Source organism: Peromyscus leucopus, chromosome 5 (genome assembly GCF_004664715.2).
Source record: "Peromyscus leucopus breed LL Stock chromosome 5, UCI_PerLeu_2.1, whole genome shotgun sequence".
Lineage (NCBI taxonomy): Eukaryota > Metazoa > Chordata > Mammalia > Rodentia > Cricetidae > Peromyscus > Peromyscus leucopus.
The window spans coordinates 108,329,985-108,343,036 of NC_051067.1; the positions used below are offsets into that span (position 1 = coordinate 108,329,985).

A 13,052-nucleotide genomic window follows, 5' to 3' on the forward strand; every position below is an offset into this window, starting at 1 on the left:
TGCTGTGGCTCTCCGGTGGGGTGTCCAGACCAGAGCTGGAGACGTCTGGGGCCACCTCACATCTTGGGGTGGAGCAGAAAGTGGTTCCCGGGCTGGGCTGGGCTCTAGAGGGCTGAGCAACGACGGTGCGCCCACTAACGTCCTAGCCCCGCCGCCGCTGCTTGTCTTGACCTCTCCGTGCCTCGCGGCTGAGCCCCTCACCCAGCCCCGACGTGGAAAAACCTCTCCCGCGCCGGCCACAACCGAGGAATGCGCAACGCACATTCCTCCCACAACCCCCGCGCAGGTGTGGGGATGAGCGGTGCCCCGGGCAGCCCCCTTCGCCCTTCTCGGGCCCCCTTTGTGAACCGTGCTTTGTGTCTCCGACAGACAGACCGGGTCTGTTTCTCTTCTCCGGGCTGCCCTCCCCGCCCCCCTTCTTCCCGGGCTGGAATGCATTCTTAACCCTGCCCTCCCCGGAGGGCCTGCGCCCCTGCAGCCTGCCTGCGAATGGCCTGGCACACCTGGCCGGAGTCCATCACGCATGGGGGACACAGTAGGTCCTGTTCTCCAAGCACCTTGTTAATAGGATGTTAGATCACTTGAATCGGGGTGCGGGGGTGCGGGGGGGGCATCTGTGTTGTGTCCCAAGCCCGTGAGCGATCAAAGCACATTTTGATCTTTCTGTTGGAGTTTTCTCCATTCAAGTTAAAAGACTTGAAAGTGGAGGGTCATTTTGGTGCTGAGGACCCGAGTGTCATGAGACCCGAGCGTCTTCCAGCTAGTGGGGGCTCCTGACTAGAGAGGACAATGGAGTTTTCTCTGTAGATCAGACCCACGTTGTTAAAAACCAGGAGTAACTCGGGATCCTTGAGTGAAGTTCCAGAGAACTTTTGCATGCATTTTTCTGGCAAGGGGGATCTATAGTTTAAACGACTTTCAAAACATTTGCCACCTAGACTTTTTAGTGCTCCCATCAAACACTCTCCCTACATACACGTGTCCACGACTTGAATGAGTGTGTGTGTGTGTGTGTGTGTGTGTGTGTGTGTGTGTCAGTGTCAAAGTTTAAGGACAAAATGACTCTCCTTTGTTTCTCAAAAAAAAAAAAAAAAAGTGAGGCCCTTGAGTCTGTAGAACTCCTTAAAAAAACAAAAAACTTTTCTCAAATAACTCTGCAGATTGACAAAATAATTAACACCCAGGCTAGGCTAGGTTCCTTAAAGGCCTGGCTGTAGGGAGCCGGAGCCTAGGCATTAAGAGGCCATGCCTCATAAACTTTAAATTCTTGCACATGGGTTTATTACTGGCGGGCTAACAAACTGCAACTGAGCCAACCTGTAAAAATGTTAACTTGGGCAGGGCCCCAAATCCAATTCCGGCTCCCCGAGGAAGCTCTATGGCTAACCAGACTTCTGCCAAATCCACCTCCCCGCCCCCGCCATCACATTCTCTGCTGTATTTTGAGAACAGGTATGGCTTTGAGTTGTGAGTGTCTTATCGTCCTTACTGAAGCAAGTGTGTGTGTGTGTGTGTGTGTGTGTGTGTGTGTGTATCAGATTTAGCTGTCACTTTACTTGGCTGTGGGGAAGTGCCGATCAGGTTTTTGATTACATGGTTGAGCTGGCCAGTGCTTCCCGGTGATGTCACGAATTTTAAAACTTCTTTTTCTAAGGAAATTCTCCTTTCTCGGATGTCTGGTTTATGGTTGTGAAATGGTAGGGTTTGTGCCAAGAATGCACCTGGTTTATAAAACAGACTGGGCTAATGTGCTTAGCACGCCTTGATTTTCCCTGCAAACACTGCTGACTCTTGGGGTAGGCGTCCCTGGAAATGGGAAGTCACTTGGGTTTTTAAGAGCAAGTTTCTGGACCCATGTGGTGCTAATAAGTTGAGACTCTAAGCTGAACGCATGCTTGTAGTCCCAGCTACTCCAGAGCTGTGACAGGATCCCTCGGCCCGAAAATTCAAGGCCAACTTAGAAAATGTAGCAAAGATCGTGGTGGTGGTGGTGGTGGTGGTGGTGGTGGTGGTGGTGGTGGTGGTGCACGCCTTTAATCACAGCACTTGGGAGGCAGAGGCAGGTGATCTCTGAATTCAAGGCCAGTCTGGTCTACAGAGCCAGTTCCAGGCCAGCCAAGGCAATGTAGAGACCCTATCTCAAAAAAAAAACAAAAAAAAAAAAAAAAAACAAAAACAAAACAAAAACCCAATATTTAATATTTGTGGCCAGGGTGCATTCAGGAGTCTATTCTCTCCTTCCTCCATGGTTTTCCAAGATTGAATTCAAGTTTTCAAGCTTTTTCACCTACTGAGCCAACTCAGTACCCTAAGTGTGTGTGTGTATGTGTGTGGTATGTGTGTGGTGTGTGTGTGTGAATGCCTGCATGAATGTATGTGTACCATATATGTGCCCAAAGAGGCCAGAAGAGGGCCCCAATCCTCTGGATTGGGGTACAGGGCTTGTAAGCCACCTGATATGAATACTGCAAACTGAACCCAAGTCCTCTGTAGGAGCAACGACTGATCTTAACCACTGAACCATCTCTCCTGCCTAAAATTCCATCTCTTAAAGAAAATAGATAAATATGGTTGTGGGTATAGCTCAGTGGCAGGATGAGGCCTTGGCTTGATCTGTAGCACTGCAAAACTATTTTTTTTATTTATTTAACTTTATTTAATATACATTGCTGTGAAGGTGTCAGATTCCCCTGGAACTGGAGTTATACAGACAGCGTTAGCTGCTGTCTGGGTGCTGGGAATTGAACCTGGGTCCTCTGGAAGAGCAGCTAGTGCTCTCAACCACTGACCTATCTCTCCAGCCCTTTCAAAACTAAATTTTAAAAAATTAAATAAATGAAACTCCCTAACAGCAAGAAGAATATGTAAGTCTTATTCCCCGGTGTATTTCTTCATGGTCTCAACTGCTGAGAAGTTTTACTTCACTACCACCACCCTAGTTCCCTGTTCTTAAAACATCATGTCCCTTGGATCTGGCAAGGTTGAAAGGGTTATCCTGCGGGTACATACAAACCCTCAAGTCTGGCCAAACAAACAATCCTTTCCATTACAATTGTCCCTCCTTGCCCCTGGGTTATGAATATTATAAGCGGCTATGCAGTTGAGCTCAAAGAAATGATCTGGTGTAATTAGCACCTTGTTTGTGTGTGTGCCTTCCTCTTCAAAGCCCTTCTACAACTCAGAGCTTGCTCAACCCCCCTAACAGTCCCTTGAAGCAGGGTAGGTGAATATTAAACACTTTGAGGTCTTAATCTCAGAGTTAGGACTTGAGAAACCCCATAGCCAAACCCTGCCAGAAGTTTTAAAGGTGGAGAAACAAAGGTCCGGCTTCCTCGTTTGAATGTGTTCAACAGTTCGTAAGCCTCTTTGAGGCTCCCCGACAAAACGTTCCTTCCTGTTGCCTGCCCAAGGCCCAGTAGGTCCAGTAGGTCCACTGGAAGAAATCAAGACAACCTTCGTGAAGGCCAGTCTATTTTTTGTCTCCCCACCCCACCCCCTTTTTAAAGATAGGGTCTCCTTCTGTAGCCCTGGCTAGCCTGGAACTGTGTAGATCAGACTGACTTTTGGAGCTCTTCCTGATTCTGCTCCCATACCCGGCTGGCCAACCTCCCATACCCGGCTGGCCAACCCATTTTACAAAAAGAGACTCTAGTGGTGATGATTTTGTCACAATCAGGGTTGCAGCGCCCGGCTAGGATTTGAAGAATTTTCTGACTCCGTGTTTTGTGGGACGAATGATTCAGAGTGAACGCTGGGTCTCGAACCTCACAGGCACCAGTCACCCTCACTATTCCTATGAGCGTTTTGTCTTTTGTTTGTTTGCTTGGTTGGTGGTTGTTGTTTTGGTTGCAAGCCTAGCCTTTCATGTCTGAGCCATCTCTCCAGCCCTGTTTGTTCATTTTTTTGAGACAGGGTCTCACTATGTAACCCCGGCTGTCCTGGAATTCACTATTAAGACCAGGCTGGCCTCAAACTCACAGAGACCCACCTGCTCTGCCTCTGCCTCTTGAGTGCTAGGATTAATGGCATATGGCACCATGCCTGGGTAGTCAGATCTTTTTTATTGTAGGATTTTCAAAAAACATTTCTCCACAGGGAGACAGTCTCTCAGGGTCCTAGTATAAGGAGCTTGACTAAAGAAGTTAATCTGGAAGGAAAGAGAACAGGGCTGTTTCTGTATTCTGGCCCCTCCCAGTGGGGGCTCCCTAGTCCTTCAAGTCTGATCTGAGAGCAGAGACAAAGGAGAACTTTGTGAGGTATGAGTGCCGTGATGAAAAGTGAGGAACCTCAGCCACCTACCCATCCTTGATGTTGAGCAATTGAGAGAAACTGCTTCATGACATTGGTCCAAGACACTCAGGTCCCAATTGTGACAGCCCCCTCCGCCGTATCAACCAACTCTTAGGAAGTCTTCGGGTGAGATTGAAAGCTAAGCATAGGAGGCGTCAAAGCTCACTAATGAACTTGACTGGCCTTGAGCTGCTTTCAAGATGATTGTGTTTAGCTCAGCTATTAGTATTAAAAAAAAAAAAAAAACCCTTTAGTTTGGAGTTAACAGTTCATTCTTTCAGCAAACTGTAATCGATATCTACATGTTTCAGGGTCTGTTCTAGAATTGTGTCTAACAATGAACGGATTAAACCCCCGCCTTTGGGAAGCTTCCAGTCTGGCGTGAGCTGGTTTTTAGTGCGGTGGCTGCCTTGCAAAGCAGGTGATAATACCTTCTTCCCCTTAGATGTAAAAATGGAGTCACTGGGGCCGTCAGCAGTAAGTCCAGAATGTAAATCCTGGTTGGCTGCTTCCATAGCCCAAGGGGATTCTGTAGTGCCCAATAAATCTGCCTCAGAGGAATGAAGGGTAGGGAACTGGGGTTGGAGCCCAGCCAGCTGCCTTCCCTGCTTAGCAGAGGGATGGCTGGTTGCCGAAGACGGCCTATACAGCATCCATTGTGTCAGGGGAGCAGGTCTCAAACCTCGAGTCACCTCCTCTCATAGCACTCTGTTCCTAGGTTACCCAGAACGAGTGTTCTCACCTCCCTACTGCATCAGGAAGGTGGTGCTTATGATGGACAGTGAGTAACTAGGGTCAGAAGCGGAAGTTCTGTGAAACGTGTGGAGTGGGCTGTGAGGGGAGGGGAGAAGGCCTCCCCTGCCAAGATCAGTGAGGCTTCTGTCCTGATGCCGAGCAGTCTCTGTGAGGAGGCTTCACGTTGAAGAAAAGCATATGTTGAGGACTCCCAGGATGGCAGCACAATAGCACTTGTCTCCAAGCCCAGTGACCTGAGTTGGATCTCTGGGATCCACATGGTGGAAGAGGTAACTTCCTGCAGGTTGTTCTCCGACCTCCATAAGCATACCGGGTAATTTGGCTTTCCCTCCTCACCCTGCCATAACTAACTAAATAAATGTAGTAACTAAATAAAATAAAATAAAATGTAACTTATTTAGTTATTATTTATTTGGGGGTTTTTCGAGACAGGGTTTCTCTGTGTAACCCTGGCTGTCCTGGAACTCACTATGTAGACCAGGCTGGCCCTGAACTCACAGAGCTCCACCTGCCTCTGCCTCCTAAGCGCTGGGATGAAAGGCAGTGCCACCAGCACCTGGCTAATAAATGTATTTTAACAAAAGAATAAATATGTTGAGGTAAGTGCCAAATTAATTAGCTTATTGGCATCACTAGCTTAAAATGCCCATGTACCCAGCACACAGACCAAGAAATGGCATCACTAGTAACTAGTAACCCCTTGCCTTCTAGCTACCCTTCTCTCAAGATAACTACTATTCTGACTTCTGATATTGTAGATTAATTTTCCTGCATTAGAACTTTATATGTAGGTGTGTATTACTCTCTCTGCAACCCCAGCACTAGGGAACTAATGGCAGAAAGATGAGAAGTTCTAGGTCACCCTCAGCCTATATATAAGACTCTGTCTCAAAAAAAAAAAACAAATGGTCTTGTGAGATGTCATAAAGACACCCACTGCCAAACCTGAGTTCAATCCCTGGAATCTACATGGAGGAAGGGAAGAATTGGCTCCTGAAAGTTGTCCTCTGACCTGCCTGTGTGTGTGTGTGTGTGTGTGTGTGTGTGTGTGTGCGCGCGCGCACACACACACATGCTGTGATGTTTACATACACACACAAACTAAATAAATAAAAAGCTAATAAGAAATCAACAGGAAAGATCATATAAACTGGGAATGGTGGTGCATGCCTGTAATTCAGCACAGAAGGCAAAGGCAGGAGGGTCTTAAGTTCAAGGCTCGCCTGGGCGACATAGACCTTGTGCTAAAGGAAAGAAGATATAAAGTTTAAGCTCTTGAGTCTGGCTTTTTTTGTTGCCCATATTGAGATATTTATGATTCTGGGTGTGAGTGCAGTTGAGTCTCACTGTTGTGTCCACTGTGTGGCCATTTGTGTGGTTTCTATTTGTGCTTTGGCTGTTAGTAATAGTATTCTGTACATACACACACAGATGCGTGTTTCTTACAGGGACTCTCAAAGTGCATGCTAGGCAACTTCTTTGCCACTAAGCTGCATCCCCCCTATTCCCTCATGAACATCTTTTCTTCATTTTTGAGACAGAGTCTCATAATGTTGCCCTGGCTGGCATGGAGCTCACATAGACTGGGCTGACCTTGAACTCACAGAGATCTATCCACCAAGTGCTGGGACTAAAGATGTATGTCACCATGCCCAACCCATGAAGATTTTTGTTCTAATCTTCTGCTTAACCTTTCTGAACACATTTGCTAGATTATCCCTTGGTCCCCTGTGCATCCCGGTACTGTGTGGTATTGGATCAAGCAAATGACTGTTCTCTGTCCTAAGGCAGCTGTTCTCTTCTGGATCCTCTTACCCTCCTAGACTGGTTTCTCGTATGGCCGAGTGCTAAGGAAACAGCGGGTTTCTAGTGTGTATTTGGTCCTTTGCCTTGGCGTCCTATGTCTGCTGTTAAAGGTTTCTCCTCTTCCCCAGATTAGGAAGCGTGTCTTAGTCACTGTTCTGTTGCTGTGAAGAGACACCATGACCAAGGCAGCTTCTAATGGAAAGCATTTCATTAGGGTCTTTTTTATAATCTATAATGGTAGGTTCATCGTGGCAGGGAGTGTGAGGGCAGGCAGGCATGGTGCTGGAGCAGTAGCTGAGAGCTTACATCTGATCCACAAACGGGAGGCAGAGTGACTGGGCCTGGTGTGGCCCACCCCAGTGACACACCTCCTCCAACAAGGCCACACCTCCTAATCCTAAACCGTCCACCAACTGGGAACCAGACATTCAAATATGAGCCTATGGGAGCCATTTTCATTCACACCACCACAGAGCCTGGCCAGGGCTGTGGCTTTCTAGGCAGGGACTTTTATCCTGGCCAGGGCAAGGGAGGGCAGCAGCTTTCTGGGTTTGCCCCATGGACAAATTCAGTTCACTCCTCCTTATAGAAGCAGTGAAGTGTCTGAGATCTAAAGCCAAGTTGAAATGGTCATTCAGCCCACAAATGCCTGGGCTTGTACTTGGTGTGAGATATTCAGAGGTAAGCAAAACCCATAGCTTCTTGTGAGCTCCCAGTTAGAAATACACACAGGTCGGTCTCCAGGCAATTATAATTGCTGACCCTCAATTCAACACCTACCCCATGCCTCACCCTACTTTAGACAGGCTCTCACTGTGTAGTCCTCATGGTCATGATCCTCTTTTCTCAGCCTCCTTAGTGCTGGGATTCCAGATGTGTGCCAGGTTCTGTTCTAGGTGCTGGGGATACATTAGTGAGCAGACGGACAAAGCCCCCCCTCCCCAAGCTTCAGAGGCTAGTTTGAAAAGTAGAGAGACAGGCAAAGTAAGTATAGGGTGGGTGGAAATTTAGATTGACATTAGAGGGGAATACTAGGAAAGGAACCATAGGAAGTGATGTCTTAGAGGCTGGCAAGGATCTAGGCTGGAGTGTTGGACATGAGAGATGGTAGAATGTTCCTCCAGGTGATCAGCATGGATTCCAGGACTAAATCCATTTCATATGGCTGGACCATAGAGTGTAAGGTGGAGAGAGCAAGTGAGAGCCATTTAGAACTGCCGGGTCCTCAGCGAGGGCAGCAAGGTAATATTCGGGAAAGGCAGGCCAGATGCTTAGGCAGTCATAGCCTTGCTGAAGTCTTCCTCTGAGCCAGGATGCTGAACCCCCACACTCAATGTCCCCCCTTGCTCCTCCTCCCTGGCTTTCCTCGGACCAGAAGACATTTGGTGCGTTGACCCTTACCCCTGACTTCATTTATTTGGGCAAAGGAACTGGTAAGAAAAGGTTCAAAAGCCATCAGCCTAAATGCCATCTTTTTTTGTTTTTGTTATGCTTATTTACTGTGTGTTCATGTGTGTGCGTAGATCCAGAGGGGAGGAGAACAGCCCGGGAGAGTCAGTTCTCTCCTTCTGCCACGTGGGATCCAGGCATCAAACTTGGCTGTCAGGCTTGGTAGCAAGCGCCTTTATCTACTGACTCATCTCACCAGCCCCTAAGTGCCACTTCTTGAGAGCATACTGCATTCCAGAATCACACTTTGTACTTGATGTAATAAGCCCCTTTAATCCTGAAAGGCCCCACGGGCCGGTGGCATTGGCCCCATTTAGCCAGATTGGAAACCTATGTTAGTAATTTTGTAACTTGCCCAGTGTCATTTACTAGAAAGTTGTTGAATCGGGCTTTGAACCCTCCCCTAAGTCTACAGTACTAACCACGTGGGAATCCAAGTAGTTGAGGGAAAAGCTACTGCGAGTCTTCTGGCCCCAGACGAGCTAGGGGAAGACTGGAAACAGTTAAACTTCTGACTCAGGAGCCTTGAATTCCTGTTCCCTCCCCTGGCCTCTGTTAATCACCAGGACCTGGAGTGGTGAGGCCGAATACTTCCGTCCAACAGCTCTGGCATCTCCTTTAGGATGGGGGTGGGGTTCAGATACCAGGCCTGTTAGGGCTCAGGCTGACATTCTTAGCAGACATTGCCACTGGCGGTTCATCTTCTGCCTCTCCTCGACCTGCACCTCCCGCCCCTGGCCCTGGATAGAAGAGCTTAAAAGACCTTGCCTCCCTCTTTTCTCCACCACTACCAGATTCCAAACCTCATGGTTCTGACTTCCCGGGAGCTTTAGCAGCAAGGGTCTAGAAACTACACCAGCTACCCGGTCTGCAGGCCGCAGCTACCCTGGTCTTGTTCAGAAATACCTCACCCTAGGAAAGCAAGCCCAGTGAACAGCTTCCTTCCTCATGGACCACTTCTTTAAAGTCACAGCGTTGGCTTTGTCGCTGCCTTAGCATCAGAGGAGAAGGCTCAGCCACACAGGTGGGAGAACCTGACTCAGTGAGGAGAGACGGTGGGCTGCTTCCCCTCGGGGCTTGAATGGGGAGCTCTGGATGGAGGAGGTGTAATCCCAGGCCTTCCTCTCCCCACTAAACCTTAGGATCCCATCTTTGCTCATTTGAGAGTTCTTAAGGGCCAGGCATTGTGGGACATGCCAGGGATCCTAGTACTTCAAAGGGGGAGGCAGGAGAATAGAGAGAGCCTGAACGCTGGGCAGGATGGTGCATGCCTATAATTCTAATACTCAACAGTCGGAGGCAGAAGATTGTGGGGCCGAGCAGCCTTCTCTACAGTAGCAAGACTTTGTCTTAGTAAAATAGACTGCCTAAGGTACTGGAGGTGTAGCCAGCTCAGTGGTAGAGTACATGATTAGCAAGTCTCAGATCCCCTAAAATTATGTGTATAGGGGTGCATGTACATATTTCTAAAAGATTCTCTTTTAGAAGAGACAGACTATCGCTCTGTAACATAGGCTAGCCTGGGGTTGGAGACCTTCCTGCCGCAGCCTCCTAAGTGATAGAATTACGCTCGTGTTCTGTCAAGTCTGGCTTCCTTTCTCACACTTGAGGACCATAGCACCTTCCTTGATCTATCTTGTGTTGTTATTGTTGTGACGTGCGTGTGTGTGTGTGTGTGTGTGTGTGTGTGTGTGTGTGTGTGTGTCTCATGTGTGCCATAGCAGGCACTGGAGGGCAGAGGACAGCTTGCAAGAGCTGGTTCTCTCCTTGCACCGTGTGGGTCCTGGGGATCAAACTCAGGCCATCGGGCTTGGTGACAGGCACCTTTACGAACTGACCACCTCACTGTCCTTGGTCATTTTACAGAGAAGTAAGAACTACCATCTAAACTGAGCATACAGCACGGGTCTGTAATCCTAGTGCTCAGAAAGCTGAGGCGAGAGGACCATGAGTTAATGCCGACCTGGCCTGTATGGAAAGGTCGTGTCCCCATCCCCCAAATTCCTTTAGACTCTTGTTAAACCAGCCAGAAGGGACAGACCTATGGTGTTCACCTGAGCGCTTAAAAGAGAGGGGAATTTTCCTTCTTGATGCTCACCCCAAACTGTGTGACCTGAGGCAAGCTCCTCCAAGCTCCTCCTGGAGGCTCAGAATGCCTCCAGTGCCCTAGGGCTGTGAGGAGATAAGCCTCTGCTCAGACAATTAGAGAGACAGTTGGAGGGTCTGCTAAAGGTTCCATGCCCCTTGGCACATCCTGGGTGTCCTGAGCCAGGCTGACTGCTGGCTGATCTGCCTTCACAGGACAAGCCCTGTCTTGTACCTTCAGGCATAGGGTAAATAGCTTCTTGTGGGCTCCCTACAGACAAGCCAGAACAAGACACCAGTCCCACACCCTGCCTCTCCCTATGGAGTCCCACAGCCAGCTTCCCAACAGGCTCCCAGACCTTTTTTTCCTTGTCCTTTATGGTCTTTATCCCATTCCAGAATTTTCTCGCATTCCCCACTTTGGACTTAACCCTACCCCCGCTGTTTCATCCCTGCCTTTGGCCTCTGAGTCAATCGTTCGCAAGTTCATCTTTTGTAAGAGTGGTGTGTGCTCGTAACTGCTGCCGTCTCTCCAACTCCTGAGATTTTTAATTAAACCATGCACATATGCTCCCTATAGATATAAACATTTTTGCAGTAAAATACGCGGCACTTTCTATGTGACAGGCATGATTCTAAGCACTTGATATGGACTAGCTCATTAAAGTCTCCAACATTGTTTGAGGGAGGTACCATCACCCAGTTTTTCAAGTGAGGGAACTGAAATCAGTTAAGTAACCCACCCCCCATTCTCACCACCCCACCCATCCCACACCCCTCCCGGTCACACTGATCTTAGCAGACACAGAATTTGGACTTAGCAGTCTGACTCCCTGTCATTGGCACCAAATCATAAATAAATACAGAATAGTTCTTTTTCCGGATTCTACTCCCTATGGGCAAGCACAGTTAGTAGCTTAATATAATCCTATTTTGTAGACCTTTTTAATTTTTTAAGGCATTTATTTATCTGTGTGTGTGGACAACTTGCTGGAGTTCGGTTTTCTCTTTCTGCAGGATGGGCACCAGGGATCGACCTCGGGTCATCAGCCTTGGCAGCAAGCTTATTTACCGGCTGCGTCATCTCGATGGCCCCATTGTAGACCTTTTTCTGACCAAAATTGTGAGCGGACATACAGGAATTTGTAGACATGTTACTATACAGCTTGCTTTGCTAGCTGAGAGGTGTGGGCATCTTTCCAGATTGTGAAATGCACATCGATCTTGATTTTAACCACTCCTGGAGTCTTCCTGGGGCAGACGGGACATGATTTATTTGAGCCAGGCCTCTGTTTTTATCTTTTACAGATGTGGTGGTAGGGAGGAGCTAGCACAAAGATTGTGAAGTGTTTGGATTTTTAGAAATCTATCAGGAGTCGCCTTATTAGGAAAGACAGCCGCTGAATAATGATGGAGTGAACTGTGCGTCTTAACCCCATCCAGATGAACTGAACTTTTTATGGTCAGACTGTGCTTGCAAGCTCAAGATAAGGCATCTACACTATTTAAAAACCATTAGTTTTCACAGTAACATTTTTTATGACTCCATAATATGAATGTTTTCAAAGCATCTGAAATCACCAAAAATCAAGACAGTTTAAAGCTGTATGACTTAGAAGTAAACTGCCAAATGTATTCATGCCGACATATTTTTCTCAACCACTCAGAGCTTGAAAGTATAGTTCAAACAGAACAAGAGAGAAAACACATTTTCTCCCCTCACATTTTTCTTTAGACTTCAAATTCTGCTAGCAGGTCTTTTGCTCACCAAAAGTTGGTTTCCCGTCTTCAAGCAGACACTCACTTCTGATCTTATTTTTCCCTTGAAATAGATTTATAAATTCTTTCTTAATCCCAGAGAGTGCTGTGGTCGACAGTCCTACCCAGGGCACAGTTGCATTGATGTAAAGGGTGCATTCCAGAAAGCCTCAAATAATTCATAACACCCATGATTTGAGATGTGTGTTTCCATATGAACCAATGGGAAGGGTGTGCATGGCTCTGGGCAGATGGAAGTTTCACAGTTCCACAGCCTCTGCAGCTTAGCATTTGTGTGACTTTCTACAATTTTTTTTAATATGAGAAATTGGGGTTTTATTGGTTGTTGTTTTTTTTTTTAAAGATTTATTTATTTCCTATGTTGTTCTGCCTGCGTTATATATAAGTGCATCGTGTGCATTCTGGTGCCCAGGAAAGTCAAAAGAAGGCATCAGATCCCTGGGAACCGGAGTTAGAGACCGCTATGAACTACCGTGTGGGTGCTGGGAGCAGAACCCAAGGCTTCTACAAGAGCACCTCTTCACCCTGAGCCATCGCTCCAACCCCTATCACGGGAATTTGTGTGTCTTTAAACTTAGCACACAAAGGGGGGCTTTATTTGTGGAGTCATTTCAAACTTGTTTTTTTCTTTTTAATTATTTATTTATATTTTATGTGCATTGGTGCTTTGCCTGCATGTATGTCTGTGTGAGGGTATCGGATCCCCTGGAACTGGAGTTACAGACAGTTGTGGGTGCTGGGCATTGAACCTGGGTCCTCTGGAGGAGCAGTCAGTGCTCTTAACCGCTGAGCCGTCTCTCCAGCCCCTCATTTCAAACTTCTATAGTTGAAGTTTACGTGAAGTTTATCAATAGTGTGACATGTAGGGTGCTTGGGCTCTGCTCTGT

The 13,052-nt window shown here is 47.5% G+C and overlaps 1 protein-coding gene across 2 annotated transcripts in view; it reads left to right on the plus strand.

Moving 5' to 3' along the window:
- Cdh3 (cadherin 3) overlaps nt 1–13,052 on the plus strand; it is a 49,090-nt gene that overhangs the window by 565 nt on the left and 35,473 nt on the right. The gene's annotated exons all lie outside the window — the stretch shown is intronic.